Below are 15,888 nucleotides of genomic sequence, written 5' to 3' on the forward strand. Positions count from 1 at the left end.
TAAAAACTTGATCAAAGGTAAAAAACGTGCTTATTGGCGAAATTTCGTGGGAGGTTTGTCACGAGAAACGTCAATGAAAAAATTATGGAAAGTGGCTCGAAACATGAGAAATCGCTCTTCATCGAATGAAAGCGAGGAACATTCACATCGATGGATTTTTAATTTTGCGCGAAAGGTTTGTCCCGATTTCGCTCCCGTGCAAAGAATTGTTCGAGATATACCACAAGATAGGTGCGATCTTGATTCCGAGTTTTCGATGGTAGAATTCTCTCTTGCTCTCCTTTCAAGTAACAATTCGGCTCCAGGATCGGATAGAATTAAGTTCAACTTGTTAAAAAACCTCCCCGATGTGGCCAAACATCGCTTGTTGAATTTATTCAATAAGTTTCTGGAGCATAATGTTGTTCCGGATGATTGGAGACAAGTACGAGTTATAGCTATTCAAAAACCCGGAAAACCCGCGTCCGACTTCAATTCGTACCGCCCAATAGCAATGCTGTCTTGTATACGGAAATTGTTGGAGAAAATGATCTTGTTTCGCCTTGATCGTTGGGTTGAAACGAATGCCTTACTCTCAGATACACAATATGGGTTCCGCAGGGGCAAGGGGACGAATGATTGTCTTGCGTTGCTTTCTTCAGAAATTCAAATGGCTTACGCCGAAAAAAAACAAATGGCTTCAGTATTCTTGGACATAAAGGGGGCCTTTGATTCTGTTTCAATAGAGGTTTTGTCAGACAAATTACACTCTCGGGGTCTGCCGCCTCTATTGAATAATATGTTATATAACTTGCTTTGTGAGAAACATTTGAACTTTTCTCACGGAGATTCGGCAGTAAGTCGGTTCTCTTACATGGGCCTCCCCCAGGGCTCATGTTTAAGCCCCCTTTTGTACAACTTCTATGTAAGCGACATCGACAATTGCCTTACACAAAATTGCAGCCTAAGACAACTTGCAGATGATGGAGTGGTGTCTGTCGTAGGAACAAACGAATCCGACCTGCAAGGACCCTTACAAGATACTTTGAACAATTTTTCAACCTGGGCCATTGGGCTAGGGATCGAATTCTCCACGGAGAAAACAGAGATGGTGGTTTTTTCTAGGAAGCATAGACCAAAGCTTCAACTTTTGGGTAAACCGATCACTCATGCTATGTCATTCAAGTATCTTGGGGTCTGGTTCGACTCCAAATGTACTTGGGGGGTCCATATTAGGTATCTGAGTAAAAAATGTCAACAAAGAATAAACTTTCTCCGTACAATTACCGGCACCTGGTGGGGAGCCCATCCCGAAGATCTTATAATGTTGTATCGAACAACTATTCTCTCAGTGATGGAGTATGGCAGTTTCTGTTTTCAATCAGCTGCCAAAACACACCTCATTAAACTCGAGCGAATTCAGTATCTTTGTCTCCGTATTGCGTTGGGATGTATGCCCTCAACGCATACCATGAGTCTCGAGGTTTTGGCAGGCCTACTCCCACTAAAAGATCGCTTCAATTTATTATCTCTTCGGTTCCTCATCCGGTGTAAGGTTATGAACCCATTGGTGATCGGGAATTTTGAGCAGCTGATCGAGCTAAATTTTCACTCCGGATTCATGAGTTCATATCATGAATTCATCTCCATGCAGGTTGATCCTTCTTCGTATATTCCCAACCGTGTTTGTTTTCCTGACTACATCAATTCCTCTGTGCATTTTGATCTGTCCATGAAACAGGATATCCATGGATATTCAGATTATCAACGATCGAGGATCGCTCCAACGATCTTCGATTCAAAGTATGGGGGTATCAATTGTGATAATATGTACTTTACTGATGGGTCCTCTATGAATGAGTCCACAGGATTTGGAGTGTTCAACGAAATTTTTAGCACCTCCCACAGTCTTCAGAATCCTTGCTCAGTGTATATTGCTGAATTGGCAGCGATATACTGGGCGCTGGACAGCGTCGCCTCACGACCTGTTGAACACTATTACATTGTAACGGATAGTCTTAGCTCTGTCGAAGCTATCCGTTCAGTGAGGCCGGAAAAGCACTCGCCGTACTTCCTTGAGAGAATACGAGAAATTTTGAGTGCTTTATCCAGACGCTGTTATGTCATTACCTTTGTCTGGGTCCCTTCACATTGCTCAATTCTGGGTAATGAGAGGGCTGACTCATTAGCAAAGGTAGGTGCGATTGAAGGCGACATTTACCAGCGTCAAATCGCCTTCAATGAATTTTTTTCTTTAGTCCGTAAAAATACCATCGCTAACTGGCAACGCAAATGGAACGAAGATGAATTGGGCCGGTGGTTTCACTCGATTATCCCTAAGGTTAGCCTCAAACCGTGGTTCAAAAGTCTGGACTTGAGTCGGGACTTTATTCGCACCTTCTCCCGACTCATGTCCAATCACTGTTCGTTAGATGCGCTTCTCTTTCGTTTCAATCTTTCCAGCAACAATCTCTGCGTCTGTGGTCAAGGTTATCACGACATCGAGCATGTTGTTTGGTCGTGCGAGATGTATCTTGTCGCCAGATCGAATTTAGAAAACTCCCTTCGGGCCCGAGGAAGACAGCCCAATGTGCCGGTGAGAGATGTGTTGGCTCGGTTAGACCTTGATTACATGACCCAAATATATGTTTTCCTTAAAGCTATCGATCTTCGTGTGTGATTGTACCTATGTCCTTATACCCTCCTTTTCATCCATTGCGAGCGATTGGCCCCCATGGTATAAACAGTAAAATAAGTTGAAATGTAAATATACAATAGATTTAAGAATCGAGTGTGATCATCAACATTGTAACAATTCCCTTATATCCCATCCCTTTCCTGAAAGATGTCACCCTCTAAACTCGAGTAAACCGCGAGTAATCGGTTTTCCACCTTACTAACCATAGTGTTAGGAAAATTATTTATGTATAGTTTTAAAACATATACTTAAGAATTCGGCTCCTTTAAACTAATGTAACTGAGCCTGTAAAAATAAACGATTTATATAAAAAAAAAAAAAAAAACGTCAACAATGCGGTCGTATCTTCGACACAACCTCCTATAATTTTTTTATTTGCTTAAAAACTTTTTTTGTTTTGGACAACAGTCGCAACAACGGTTCAGTAGCAAGTGCTGGCTCGTTATTGGCTCTCGAATACAAAAATAGGGCGATAAAATCATTGCAAAACGCGACGATATCGACACCATTTTCTGGAATTGTTCTGGCACAAGTAAGTAGAGTGGATTGTAATCGATGCTAGAATGCTGTCAGATTTTTCCCTCGACTAAACCTGAAGCCACAGTTGGGCTTGACCCACAAATGGGACGCCGCTTGTTTCAACTGCATTAATGGTTCCACACTCTTTCACCCATTCCAAATTTCCCATAATTTGAAACAGACAAGCATGAAAATAATAACACAGATGAGAGACACCTCGTGCTCTGCAGCACATTGTTCGGAGCTGACGAAAAAAAAAAACAAAACAGTTCTCCATTGGAACCTCCCGAGGGTCACCAAGGTTGAGCGCTGATATGTCAGCGTCCGTATCAGCTGCCAGCAGCCAGTAGCAGCAGCGGCGGCCAATGGCACGTACCAAACATCCACGTAGTAAACATCGTACTTTGGCAATCGAGCAGGAACCATCTCGAGATACGGTTGGATGCTGTTTCTTGAGCTATCAAACTGTGGAAAATGTTTATTTGGGCACGGAAACCTTTCTTCGCACTGCTAGGTAGCTTCATCTTTTCCATTGATAAAGGCTTCTTCGGCCGTGTTTTATTATATTCATTTTTTTTTTCGTCCACTTGTTTCTATATTTTCGATAAGCACGGATGGTTAATCTTTTTAATGAGTAAACGACCGAAGCCATCTTCAGCTGGGGCCGGGGCAATGGCAGTGGCTGGGGAATACATTCGGTTTACCATCTCTCGTGGCGGCGCAAGTATTCATGAGGCGTAAAAATTACAGCAAAAAAAGTATGCATTACCGTTCTGTGTGCATTTAATTTGCAAAACCACACGTCGCGTTCCGTTCGACTGATGGCCACGCGACAGTCCGTGACCGAGAATTGATTCCGACAGTTCGATTCCGGGAGAAATTGAAACGAGGAGTTCTTCCAATGGATGGTTATGATGGTGGTGGTCCATACTAGAGGTTCTAGAGCCGTCAATCGGTGAACCAAAGTTGCCGTTCCGCCGTTTGACGGCGGCACAGATAACACACCATCTTTCTCACAATAGATCATTTGTAATTTAAATGTTCTACTCGAGGCTGGCTGGATGGGATGGAGAAAACAAACGCTATTCAAAGACGCTACCGGACGCACTTCGCACTCGAAGGAGGGGGATGGTCCGGTCCGGGGTTTTTTTATCACAACTATCAATCCGCGCGTTTGCGCGTTTGCGCGCAGCAACAACAATAAGTCTCAAGTCTCGAGCGCGAGAAAAAAAAAAACGAAGCGGCTGTGCGAAAATTGAAAGGAAATTTCAATCACTGGTGCAGCTTGGAGCTTGTTTGCGGCCGATGTGCTTATAAAGTCATCGCTGGCGAATATGCCGTCGTTCGGCTTGATGATTGAGTGGGACCGTTTTGAGGGACATGATGGAAATATGAGGTCTTGCTATTGGGGTTTTGATCGATACATGTGCCGTCCCGATACTGCACGGAACGATCCCATCGGTCAATTATTGACCCTAAGTTTGGTTGAGTTCACATGAATTCAGCGCGAGAGAATTCATGAAATTTAGATGTCTTTCTGGCGATTCACATTCGCCTCGTTTCAATCTGGTTTGCAGAATCCGAAACGAAAAATATCCCAAAAGATAGCCTGTTTCTTATTCCGATTCAGCATTTTTGGCGACAGGGGTCCTCTTGTTGCATTAAAATGTTGCTAGACTTTTATTTGTCTTGAGATTGCTTGAGATTCTTTGCCTGATATATGGGTGAAGGTTGTAGAATTTTCTTTAAGCAGTTTTATACTTGTCGAAGTGAATTCAGCAAAATTTATGCATGTCTGTTGGAAATATTCTCCTCACGAGGCATGTTGTGGTTCCGGTTCAAATTTGACCCGTTCGACATAACATTATTGACGAATTTCATGCCAACTCGTCTTAGGAGTTGGCAGCACCATCTCAGATAGCAGTGAAACGTTGTTGGTGTAAAGACATGGGTCATTTAAGCAACTTTGCATACTTGAAATAATCGAAAAAGAATTAGACTACTTTGAGCTTGAGCTTGAGCTTGGGTAGACTGTACAATTCGTAGTTGCTCTCCGTGATTGACCTGAACCAACCAAATTGCACAAAGAACACTCAGAATGACGCTTGGGACTAGCTAGCGTTGTGCAATTTTCGGTGATTCGAGCTTTAAATGGTCAATAACGACGCCGGCCACGTCCTTACAGTCACCAGGGGAAGGGAAGGAATGTTAGTATGATATTCGCCGCCCGAAGGCCAGAAGGGTCGCCTCTATAGCGTGATTCCCTAGCGTTTATCGTGGGAGGGATAGTTGTTAGTGGGAATGGTTAAGAAAAATCAGGATTCACTGCGGTAAGTGATGTGATTATGTAAATGCGAACAATTGACCTCTCGACAAAACAAAAACCCTAAAATCTAATGTGTTACAACACGCGGCAGAGATTATCTTTATGTATCCTGAGATAGAAAGCCTGTAAAATTGATACATTTTATATAATATATTATATTAACCCTTTGGTGCTCCCGTGGCCGAGTGGTTAGCGTCATAACTAACATGCCGGGTGTTCGGGTTCGATTCCCGTTCTGGTCGGGGGAATTTTTCGTCAAAGAAATTTCCTCCGACTTGCACTGTGATCACGCGTATTCTAGAGCTTGCCACTCAGAATGCATTCAAGGCGTGTTATTTGGCATAGAAATCTCAACTAAGTACTAATAAAAAATGACGCAAGTAATACTATGCTGAGACGGCGAAGTTCCTCTAGGAACGTTAGTGCCATTGAAGAAGAAGAAGAACCCTTTGCGGTCGGAATTAGTTTCCATTGGAAAAGATTCTCTTATATTTCCACGCTAATAATATTTTGCTCATACCGAGTACCGTTACCTATTATTCCTAGAAACTTCTTATACATTCGTGAAAAAGTTCACTAGGCATTAAAATTTGTTTAGAAAAAATGTAAACTATTACATCGTTGAATAAAGTATTTTGTATGATTCCTTGCTATGGTGGCTGAGAGCAGATAAAGGGTTAATATTCTAGTATTCTAGTATGTACTTTTCATCGAAGACAATCGCGTTGGCGGAGATTTTATAGTGGGAAACCTGAGAAGGTAACCGATAGAACTCCTTTTTTTTTGCTTGCTAAATCTATCTATATATATAAAAATGGAGTGATGTCTGTCTGTCTGTCTGATTTTTAAAGACTCGGAAACTGCTGAACCGATCGACATGAAAATTGGTATGTAGGGGTTTTTGGGACCGGGGAAGGTTTTCGTGATATTTTGAGACCCCTCCCCCCTCTCTAAGGGGGGGGGCTGCCATACAAATGAAACACAAATTTCTGCATTACTCGGAAATTAACCAAGCAAACGAAACCAAAATTGGCATGTGAAAGTTTTAGACTGCAATAAATGTTTCTATGATGGTTAGACAGTCCTTCCCCCACTCAAAGCGGGGGCTGCCATACAAATGAAACACAAATTTCTGCATTACTCGAGAATTAATCAAGCAAATGAAACCAAATTTGGCATGTGGAGGTTTTAGAATGCAATAAATTTTTCTATGGTGATAAGATACTCCTTCCCCCTCTCTTAGAGGGGGCTGCCATACAAATGAAACACAATTTTTTGCATTACTCGGAAATTAATCAATCAAACGAAACCAAAGTTGGCATGTGAAAGTTTTAGGGTGCAATAAATGTTTCTATGATGGTTAGACAGTCCTTCCCCCACTCAAAGCGGGGGCTGCCATACAAATGAAACACAAATTTCTGCATTACTCGAGAATTAATCAAGCAAATGAAACCAAATTTGTCATGTGGAGGTTTTAGGATGCAATAAATGTTTCTATGGTGTTAAGATACTTCTTCCCCCACTCTTAGAGGGGGCTGCCGTACAAATGAAACACAAATTTTTGCATTACCCGAGAATTAATCAAGCAAATTAAACCAAATTAGGCATATGGAAACTTTAGGGTGCAATGAATGTTTCTATGGTGGTTGGATACCCCTCCCCCCTCTCTTAGGGGTGGCTGCCATACAAATAAAACACAAATTTCTGCATTACTCGAGAATTAATCAAGTAAATGGGCGGGACGAAGTTTGCCGGGTTAGCTAGTAAATATATAAATCCTTTGACCATTGACCATACAATAATTAAACAGAAGAAAAAAAACTAATCGCCAGCTGATATTTTGCCGCAAAACATCAGCGTCTGGCCCACTGTGAACTTATATCGGTTCACAAATGGCATCGCATTGGTGTTAGTGAACGTGTCCGTACATGTACATTCGCGTACATCACCTGATACGTTAGCAAAAAGTCAGCCGAATGAATTGTATACATATGAAAAAGAATAGAGGAAACTTAGCTGGATTGTTTTTGGTGTAACTAACTAATAACTAATAACTAATAACCGATAACTGATAACTGATAACTGATAACTGATAACTGATAACTGATAACTGATAACTGATAACTGATAACTGATAACTGATAACTGATAACTGATAACTGATAACTGATAACTGATAACTAATAACTAATAACTAATAACTAGTAACTAATAACTAATAACTAATAACTAACAACTACAATTATTACTTATTGTTACAAACGTACTCCAGACATCCGAATATCGTCTCGTTGATTGCTGTGTAAAAAGAATTGGTTTGTTAAATTTCAATATAATTTTTATTTATAAAAGGGTAAACCTGTGAGAGTAACATTGCTCTAGTTTTCTCTTCACCCATAGGAACAAACCTCAATGCACAATCATCTCAGCGAACATTTAATTTGATAATATAGAACGATCTCACCAAATAATTTCACGAGTGTAGAATTGCATCTCCTCGAAGCTATATCAGCAGGCGTCGAATATGTCACGCACACAAGGCTACAAACAGCTGTCGCTTGAAGCAGAAATAAAAATTCTCCGAAAGCTAAATGCTTTTTTTTTTAAATGTCACAAACATGTATCACTTGTACTGCACTCGAACCGAACCTTACACATTCAACTCTCAGAGATATTATCACGCTCAGAGAATATAACCATACATACACTGACGACCGACGAAACATGAAGGCAGAGAGGCACGGAATCCTGATCGAATGTATGGTGAACGGAAATTTCCTCACCAATACATTGACATAAGCGCGGAATGCGACAAAATATGGCTTCAATGTAGGAAAAAAGTCCTATTCTATCGAAGCTTTTCTATGTATCACTTTGTTCGATAGCTATTCTTCACGATATAATCAGTATTTATTACTATTCACAACACAAAACTTCATTTCCAGAACAGCGCGATATGCAGCCGAAACAAAAACACAAACGTATTTTACTGTTGCAGTATCGGCACTATGAACTAGAGATGTGCCATCCACTCATGAGCTGTTCCGAAGAATCGACTCTTTGAAGTGAGTTGACGCGGAACAGAAAAAAAATCAAACAGCTCTTCAGCTCACTTTGATGATGATGAAGGAGAGAAAAGAGCTGTAGAATTGAAGAGAGTGTGTGAGCTGTAAGATTCAAATGAACTGACCGTCTCTCGCTCTTCGTGTTAAGACATCAGTTTAGTTTCATTTGTCCCTCGTCTTTTCAACTGTTATATTCGCGTTGACGGCATTGAGCTTTGTTTACCAGTTTAGGGGGCGCCAAAAATAATAATTGGCTCTCAGGCAGAATGAACACGTTTTTAAAATTCAAATTATTAATGAAATTTAACTTCTGTGTATCAAATGAGTATTCTATTTCAATGAAAAACACTTTGTTTGCAGGCGGAGCAAAAATCTCATAAGATTTTTTTTTTGAAGAAAACTTTCTATTGTAATGTAAAGCCTCAGTAAAAATGTCGGAAATGTTGTACTCGCCGAGTCTGTTGTAAATAATAGTCTGGAATACGTGTTTCAAGTAATTAATAATATGGACCCAAATTGAAAGTCGGCACTGACAACTGAGCTGAAGAGCTGTTCATAAAGAACAGCTCATTTAGATGAGTTGATATGATCAGAGCTGTTCATCATGATGAGCTGATTTGCACACCTCTACTATGAACACCAATTCCAGCGACCTGGTTTGAATTTTCGCCGTTATAAAAGGAAAAGTGTAAAACGTATCATTTTGACGTAGGACTACGTCTTTGATTTCTATATAGGGGGGTCACTCTACGAAAAATGTAACGTTTATTAAGTGTTTTCAAATGAATATTACGCAGAATCGTTCTTTTGATATATTTTATAATATATACCATTAGACGGAAAATTAATCCAGCATTTTTTTCGCCTGAGGCATCAACAGTCGAAATAATAAAACAAGTGAGTAATTTAACAATTAAAAGAGGTATGCTTTGCTGGCGGATGCGAAGGTGAATCATGTATTATGCATTCTTTCCCATGAATGTTGTATGCAACACAAAACTGTGTGCAATAATTCGATCTATCAAACATATTAGCATTAGCATTGAGCAAGTTGCACAATATCGTAGGTGGTACGAATTCAGAACTGTTAAGTCAAAAACTAGCCCACATCCGTTGCTGATGATTGGTAATATCTCTTAGATGAAGGCATGCTTTCTCCAACAGTTAAGAATTGTCCTGGCCACGTCCTTGCAACTGCTGAGGAAAGGGGAGGAATGTTAGTTCGACATTTACTTAAGAGAGATGCAGAGAACTCTACGACCTCTCATAAATGCCTCGGGAATTTAGGAATGTGTTAGTAGGGAAGGTGAGCCATAGGATACACTCAGCCGGTGTTACTGGCGCAAGTTATTATTACTATTACTATTACTCTTACTATTACTATTACTATTACTATTATTATTCCTATTACTATTACTCTTACTATTACTATTACTATTACTATTACTATTACTATTACTATTACTATTACTATTACTATTACTATTACTATTACTATTACTATTACTATTACTATTACTATTACTATTACTATTACTATTACTATTACTATTACTATTACTATTACTATTACTATTACTATTACTATTACTATTACTATTACTATTACTATTACTATTACTATTACTATTACTATTACTATTACTATTACTATTACTATTACTATTACTATTACTATTACTATTACTATTACTATTACTATTACTATTACTATTACTATTACTATTACTATTACTATTACTATTACTATTACTATTACTATTACTACAGTCAACCCTCTCTAACTCGATATCCGAGGGACCGTCGAGTTAGGGAGGTATCGAGTTATGGAGAGAAAAATGCTTGTAAAATCAATCGAATGTGCCATGAAATCCGTCGAGTTAGGGCAAATATCGAGATACAGAACATCGCGTTAGGCAGAGATGACTGCATTACTATTACTAGAAAAATATGATACTAAATGTAATAAATGAACTTCAGCCTTCCGATTACCGTCACGTTGATAGCTGTGGAAAAAGAAAAGGTTTATTAAATTTTCAGATTTCTACATTTTTAGATTTTTAAATATTTAGATTTTTATATTAAGATTTTTACATTTTTGGATGTTTCGATTTTTAGAATTTCAGTTTTCAAATTTTTTGGGTTTTTAGATTTCTATATTTTCAATTTTTTAATTTTTCAAGATTTCTAGATTTTTGCTCTTTAGATTTCTAGATTTTTAGACTTTTTAGATTCTTAGATTTTTTAGATTATTAGATTTTTGGGTTCTTAGATTTTTAGATTTTTATATTCATATTATTTGCTTAGAGCTTTGCTTTCCGGGATCGTTCTAACAATCGTTTCCGGAATAGCACCGACACCGAGATTGCTACATCGGTGAGTGGAAAAACACCATCACTATCTCGCATCATCAGCGAGCAAGGAGAAGTTAACTTCTGTAGCATCCGATCTGTTTATGAGTTCATGAGAGAGAGAGCAGCGTCAATAGATTGTCAAATCATAAACATGCAAGTTCAAGGAATGTTTACTATGATGTGAGAAGTGTACTTAAACAAATGAACATTCCAACTCTTTAGAAATGTATACAATTTAGTATGAAAAAAGCTGTATGTGTATATGGTAAAAGAAAACTTAGCTGGCATTGCTGCATGTTCAGCCCATCCGTGTCGGTGATTCCTTCAATTGTGATACACTCACTACGACATAATAACTCCGCACTCGATGTATTAGACGAAGGCAAACAAACCGTTCGTCATGATGAAATATGTCCGTGTCTGAGAGAGAGAGCACTATAATACAGAACCGAACATGCGACGAATTGAAAGTGCAACAAAAACGATCTCTTCACTACCACAAACGCGATATAAAAATGGCTTCCCAGAAAACTTCACTTCACCAAACCATCTCAAAAACATTTTCGAAGATTTGTTAGAAATAACTTAGCACAATAGAAAATCAAACTTTGATTTTGAAATTTTAATTTTGTTTGAGTCGTTATTCATTATTTTCAGCATAAACTAGCATTGTGCTGCTTTGCTTACGATGTATTGCAATAAATGCTATAGCAAAACTGTACCCAAACCGCGAACGTCCATCTCAAAATTATCGAGTACTATATAATATAATATAAAACATATTTCATATTAGCGACGCGAATGTGGAGGCGATCTGGCGTAGTGGTAACATCCATGCCTCTCACGCTGAAGGTCACGAGTTCAATTCTCACTCCCGACATTCTTCCAAAAATGGAAGTAAAAGTGACGAACCAGCAAAGTGAGTTGAAAATCACTATAATACAGATAAAAAAAAAAAAGCGAAGTGAATTTTACTGTTTAACGAGACTGTTTAAATCAACTTTCAACTATATTTTATAAGTGAGGTAGATTGGCAAAACAACTTACTGAAATATTTACCCTGAACTCCAAAGTATGAAATTTGATAAATAATTTAACAATCCAATTTAAAACCATCGTATCCTGAACGCAACATAAAAAAACGCAACAAGCGTTTTTTATGAAGCGACAATACCGACATATTATTTTTGTTGTTTCATGGGGCTATCGTTTGTTTTCATTCGTTAATTTGAGAACTATTTACCTTGCAGCACCATTCATCTATCACTCGTTCGTTTTCTTTCCTCTTACGCACCGCTTACCGTACACAGTTCGTTCTGAACTGCATGCACAGTTCTGCCAGCGGTCAGTTCGTTCTGAACTGTATTATCAGTTCATCATTCACCGTACACAGTTCGTTCTGAACTGGGTATACAGTTCATATGAACTGTTGCCCAGCAAAAAAAGAACGGCAGTTCGTTCACTCTTTTGGGTGAACTCGTTCTTTTGATCAGTTCATGAACGGTTTGCCCATCTCTAATAAAAATACACTCGCGCACACTTTACCACTAAGCTACATTTTTGTATAGCTTCAGAGATCTATTCCACATATGACACGCGACGCAATGAACACTTGAGAACGTGATTTAGACGAATGAAAGCAAAACTATTTACACACTAAACACTTTTTCTTCGTCGAACAATCAATTTTCACTACCATTTTTTCGGTTCTATTATTCAGGTAAAACAAATGTATTCTACTGGACTGCTAAAAAAGCGACGAGATTACTAAGGCCATTAAACATGAAACTGTACAAATCAGCCGACACTAGGCGCATAATATTTTTCTTCCAGCGCGTATGAGAGCCAACAATTTCTTTTACTTGCTACTACTACTACTATAACGGCAATCAAATCTTTGTAGACGCACACAAAAAGAAAGCGCGAGAGAGAACACAACAAAAACAGCCACATATGACACCATATCATCAAATGCATCAATGCTTCTGGAAACTTCTGATGCATAGTTGCTCTCCATCACAAATCATAACAACATGAAAATCTTTGTTTTTTGACAATTACACACTATATATGACTATAATTTAAATGTTGCAATTAAAAGATAACGCGTGGAGAATCAAACACGTTTGGTCACGTTAAACTAAATCAAGCGATCCTGAACGAAAATATATGCGGAGCGACTGAAAACGCGTCCGCACCCGATGACTGCACGATGGAATCCCCTCGATCTATCAAACAAATTAGCAAGACCGTTTTCGAATGTTGAAGTAATCAGATGCAAAATTTCATGCATCAATCAAATGTCGTACAAGATTTCATCAAAGCAACGAGGAAAGTGTCACCCATACATGTATGACGGGATGACGAACATCTTAAGCCAGTGTCTTCCGGGCTGACTGAGCAGTAGAACCAATACGACTTGATTGTGATAGTCTGCAAACGAACATTGTTTCACCGAAAAAGCTTCTGCCAATAATAAGAATAACATAATAGAAGGAAATAACAATATCACCATTTAAAATAAAGCAACTTCATGATTTCATGTGTATTTTACCTCAAAATATCACGAAATCGTAAGTATTTTCCACTTGTTATTTGTTTCTTCCCCATAAACTTCATATTCAATGTAATCAATGATGATATGAATCACATTAAAACGAAACAACTGTTCTGAACAATCACAGTCCTACGTCAAACTTCCGTCCGTGCCCCTAGTCTCAGACCCTTCTACTTTTTTCTTATTGTTGGCCTCCATTGTTAACACCCTGTAACTCACTACTGAATGGAACAAAAAAAAATAAACAAAATATTTTTTAAAGTGTGCAATGCAACCTTTACAACGAGCCTAAACTCGAAATTGTATGATCGATATTACGCGAGATATTGATCACTTAATCCATTACTAAGCTAACGGTAGTCCCACGTCAACCTTGCGGTTATACCATAGATATGAACCAACCATTTTTTTTTTAATGTGTTAAAATATATTTGAGATTTTATTATGACTTTTGACCTAGGAACACGTCATTCATCAGGAGTGCTAAATTAGAAAACATGTCCCGTCTTAAAGAAATAGTTTTAACATAAGAAACTTTGTTTTGCTGCGAACAGATAGCCATTATTTGTATACCGATCGAATTAGGAATTCTGTGAGAATTGTATTTGTTTATTTGCTATACATCACGACTTCCCAGTCTCTAGATAGTTTGATTGAGAAAGCATTCCCGTTTTTTCATACTTTTTTGTGCTTTCTGTACTTCCTAAATTCGTCGCTATAGATTACTAAATATAATATGAAACACAATTTTAATGTATGAAACCAGTCGTAGATGAGTACCGTACATCATCATATCCAAGTGAAAAACAGGAAGTGGGTTATATCTATGGTATAACCGCAAGGGTGACGTAGGACTATCGTTGATTTAGAGATCATTTGTTTGAAGTTGAATCTAAATCCATTCTGAATGAATGAATAAATGAATATTTGGGAGACTTCGAAAATGAGAGCGTTACGTTGGAGGCACAAGGTTTTATGCATCCAATATAGGATACGAAAAACCTTGTTCTGAAGAATAATCTTCAGAAGCTAACCTGCTAACTGTACTTGATTGACAAATCACAAACCCAAATGTATTATATGGATATTTTATGGATAGAAAACATTAAAATAAACTCTTTCACATGAATGAAATTTTAAATTCCCAGAGGAACCAGAGGATTTTAAACTGCCAGCAGATTATTTTCAGTAACGATTAGATATTTCCACATTTTCCTCGATACTGGAAGCCCACCAGTGGTTAATACTAACTCGATAACCACCTGTTAATAGTACTTGATTGAAAAATATTTGGTCACAGTGTTACATGGATAGAAAACATTCAAATAAACTCTTTCACATGAATGTATTTTTAAATTCCCAGAGGAACTGGCAGATTATTTTCCAGAAATGATTAGATCTTTCCGGAACTTTCACGATGCTGAATGGCATCCAAACGGAAAGAGTTCTGCGCGTGTATGTGTCGATCCTTCGCCGTCCACCTCCTCCAGCACGCTAGGCAACGATGTTGTCTTGTCGATGTCCTCACGAAAAATGAATGTGTCTCACCACCAGAATATCGCTTAAGTATGCTTTTTGTGTGTGATTGAATCGAGAGAAGGTGTGGTTTACGATGGCAATTTGGAAGGCAAACTAGAGGGGAATGAACTCTCTGAGCTCGGAACTTTCGGCGACTGAGCAATAATCGACTGCGGGCGCATACAATATTGGATACGGAAATATCCTACTGATGGGGAAGAATAATCTTCTGAAGCTATCCTGTTAATTGCGATTGATTGAAAAACCACAAAACCAAATGTGTTTGATCACAGTGTTACATGGAAAGAAAACATTCAAATAAACTCTTTAACATGAATATATTTTGAAAATTCCCAAAGGAACTGGCAGATTATTTTCAGTAACGATTAGATATTTCCACATTTTCCTCGATACTGGAAGCCCACCAGTGGTTAATGCCAACTCGATAACCACCTGTTAATAGCCGCGCGTGTATGTGTGTGTAGCGATGTCTTCCCAGGGAACCGTTTGTGGCATCACTCTCCTCCTGATAGATTCCCTTCTGGCCTAGGGTGCACAAACAGGCTCTTGGTGACACCGTTCATCCGCGCTTTCATGATAAATAAAGAGCTTCACCGCAACAGCGACAACATGCTCCAATCGCTGTTCAATTAGAACTGAGTGGATTTCCGAGCGCCACTCGCTTATATACCGATTGGTGATTTCAATAGCCTGTTTTGAAAGCAATTTTAAGACTATTGAAACAAGTTTTTGGATCAAAAAGTAACAAGTATATAACGCGTAGACATTTTATCTTTCGAATGAAGTGTTTATCATACCATTTCGTTCAGTTGTTTAGGAGCTATTAACGCTCAAAATCTCGGTCTCCGGCG

The 15,888-nt window shown here is 38.6% G+C and overlaps 1 protein-coding gene across 4 annotated transcripts in view; it reads right to left on the reverse strand.

Moving 5' to 3' along the window:
• The window catches only part of LOC129779375 (proto-oncogene tyrosine-protein kinase ROS), a 135,698-nt gene that overhangs the window by 81,188 nt on the left and 38,622 nt on the right, over positions 1-15,888 (reverse strand). The gene's annotated exons all lie outside the window — the stretch shown is intronic.

This window comes from Toxorhynchites rutilus, chromosome 1 (assembly GCF_029784135.1).
Source record: "Toxorhynchites rutilus septentrionalis strain SRP chromosome 1, ASM2978413v1, whole genome shotgun sequence".
In the NCBI taxonomy this organism is placed as follows: domain Eukaryota; kingdom Metazoa; phylum Arthropoda; class Insecta; order Diptera; family Culicidae; genus Toxorhynchites; species Toxorhynchites rutilus.